Here is a 3,214-nt window from a genome sequence, read left to right as displayed (position 1 = left end):
CGCAAAGGAGGAAAAGGGAGAGGAATGAGCAGGGGCAAAGGAGGAAAAGGGAGAGGAATGAGCAGGGGCAAAGGAGGAAAAGGGAGAGGAATGAGTAGACGCAAAGGAGGAAAAGGGAGAGGAATGAGGAAACGCAAAGGAGGAAAAGGGAGAGGAATGAGGAAACGCAAAGGAGGAAAAGGGAGAGGAATGAGCAGGGGCAAAGGAGGAAAAGGGAGAGGAATGAGCAGGGGCAAAGGAGGAAAAGGGAGAGGAATGAGTAGACGCAAAGGAGGAAATAGGAGAGGAATGAGGAAACGCAAAGGAGGAAAAGGGAGAGGAATGAGCAAACGCAAAGGAGGAAAAGGGAGAGGAATGAGGAAACGCAAAGGAGGAAAAGGGAGAGGAATGAGCAGGGGCAAAGGAGGAAAAGGGAGAGGAATGAGCAGGGGCAAAGGAGGAAAAGGGAGAGGAATGAGCAGGCGCAAAGGAGGAAAAGGGAGAGGAATGAGCAAACGCAAAGGAGGAAAAGGCAGAGGAATGAGCAAACGCAAAGGAGGAAAGGGAGAGGAATGAGCAGGGGCAAAGGAGGAAAAGGGAGAGGAATGAGCAGGGGCAAAGGAGGAAAAGGGAGAGGAATGAGCAGGCGCACAGGAGGAAATAGGAGAGGAATGAGCAGGCGCAAAGGAGGAAATGGGAGAGGAATGAGCAGGCGCACAGGAGGAAATAGGAGAGGAATGAGCAGGCGCACTGGGGGAAATAGGAGAGGAATGAGCAGGCGCAATGGGGGAAATAGGAGAGGAATGAGCAGGCGCACTGGGGGAAATAGGAGAGGAATGAGCAGGCGCACTGGGGGAAATAGGAGAGGGATGGGCAGGCGCACTGGGGGAAATAGGAGAGGAATGAGCAGGCGCACTGGGGGAAATAGGAGAGGGATGGGCAGGCGCAAAGGAGGAAATGGGAGAGGAATGAGCAGGCGCACAGGAGGTAATAGGAGAGGAATGAGCAGGCGCACAGGAGGAAATAGGAGAGGGATGGGCAGGCAAGGACGAGGGGCAAAACGTAGAGGAGGTGGAGGACGGCGCTGGGGCAGATGAAGGGGTGGGAAAGGGTAGTTAAGTTCTATGAGAGCTGTGAATTCAGGTGAAACTGATTTATTTGAACAGGAGAAAAAGATCCACAGCGGTACCTTGACTAAGGCAGATGGTGTCATGTGTGCCATGTTCCCCATGTTAGTTTAGCCTATTAGCATGCTCACATTTGTTATTTAGCACACATCAATTTACAGTTTTGTTAAACTTAAGATTTTGTATTTGAACCTGAAATAAAGAGAGGATTTGGCTTAATTATCCTCAGCATTGACTCATATAATTGTACTCTATGTTCTTGTAAATCATTTCTCTGTTTTCTGATTAAAACGTGGCTCAGCATCCATTTTGGTCTGTCTGTGTGTCATTTAGTAAAAGAACAACCAACTTTAAACATCATCATTAAACTAAGCCTTCAAGTCCCACTGATTAACAGTGGCAGGGAGATGTGGTCCAGAGAGCAGCCTCGTTACTGTACACTCGTTAGTATCACAACGGCGTCGCCAGGTAATCTTTTGACTGTAGCCCCGAATGTAACTCAACAAAAGCAACAAAAATATTTTCAATGTTAATATGCAGCGGATAAGAGCTAAGGGGATACGGGATAAGGGATAAGAGCGGAGGCTACTTGCAATAATATTGCTACATTTTGTTTGAAGTTCATGTAACGTGACCCCGCTGTTACTTACTGCCTGCGAGTAAGCACGAGAGGAGAAAAGAGAGAGTGAGAGACAGCGCAATGCTCACAGCTTCAGGGCTTGTCCGCGACTTCTGAATTGTCTCTAGCAAAATTGTAATCAATAGCTTACATTTAAATAAATATAAATGTTGTTGATAGTGATGTGCGGATCGATCATAAAGTATCGATATTTCTGATACCAACGTTTCCTTCTCTAGGATCAATACTCATATAAAAGGATCAATATCTAAACTCATCTCAGTCATTTGGAGTGTGTGCGTGTTTTATCATAAGTATCTTACTGTCACCAGGATGGTCTAGTTATACTCGGTTGATAGGCATAAGGAAAAGTAGTTCCTATCAAAGTCATGCTTTGCTCTGTGACGGAGCTTCTTTGAAGTATATCGCTGATTTAATACTGACTATGGCCGACTGTAAAAGCAGTCACGTCTGGCTGTATTTTAGCTGTGAAGGTAATAATGTTGCTCTGTGTGATGTGTTTGGAAAGACAGTGAAATATCTTGGCAACACTGCAAACTTCGCTAAACATCAGAGATTAAGTCAAAATAATAATATGATGTTATGAAGCTGCAGGTCTGAGCAGGATGTTTTTATTATAATTAAAGAATATTACAGTAGTTTGATTGTCATTATGCAGCTATTATTTTGAATTGGTAAGGCTACAGCTTACTCTTTATTTCCCTCATAAATACAGAAACGGGAGAGGGGAGGTCACATTAAACTAGAAATAAAATATGTAAAAAGTATTGGTATTGGTATCGGCAATACCAGCTTGGTTATTACTTGGTATTGGATCGGACAGGAATTAAGTGGTATCGCACATCACTAGTTGTCGGTCAGTGTCTATGAGTGTGTCAATGTATTAACATAAACAGTTGACAGTCGCCACACAGTAGTAAGACAATATCATGACACCTGACCTGTCCTCTGTGTGCTGCTGTCTCTGTCCCCCTCACTGTTTCATTGTCTCCAGGATGCTGATGCGGATTCTGTCTGATCACAAATGTTTTCAGTTTCGGTTTTCTTTCTCTGGTGAAGAGCAGTGCGCTTGTCTCATTAAATAGGCTACAAGTCTAATTATTTATTTATATTAAAAATGGGCTGAGATCGTCCCATAAAGCATAGGCCAATACTGACATTGGGCTGTCCCAGTCACATCTCTTACTAAACCTTACTCCCTCCCCCTCTGCTCGAGCTGTTTCTTGTGTTGTGGGTCAAAAATAATAATTCGCCAAATGCGTGAAAATAACCGATTGATAGATTTAAACTAACAAAAAGAATAAGCTACTGATTACTACATTACATTCCATTACATTTTCAATTATCACCTGCCACCTATATTTTGTCCTTCCCTTTATAAAAGTAAAGACATTTCCACCATAAATTAATGCAGAAATGTCTCCAGAATTAAGCAAATTAAGTGTTTAATGCTCAAAATCTTCAGCCA

The sequence above is a fragment of the Micropterus salmoides genome, unplaced genomic scaffold (genome assembly GCF_014851395.1).
Source record: "Micropterus salmoides isolate LMB-PRFRI ecotype aquatic unplaced genomic scaffold, ASM1485139v1 Ms_hic_scaffold_1, whole genome shotgun sequence".
NCBI classification, from domain to species: domain Eukaryota; kingdom Metazoa; phylum Chordata; class Actinopteri; order Centrarchiformes; family Centrarchidae; genus Micropterus; species Micropterus salmoides.
Note: the sequence above shows the minus strand (reverse complement) of the source record.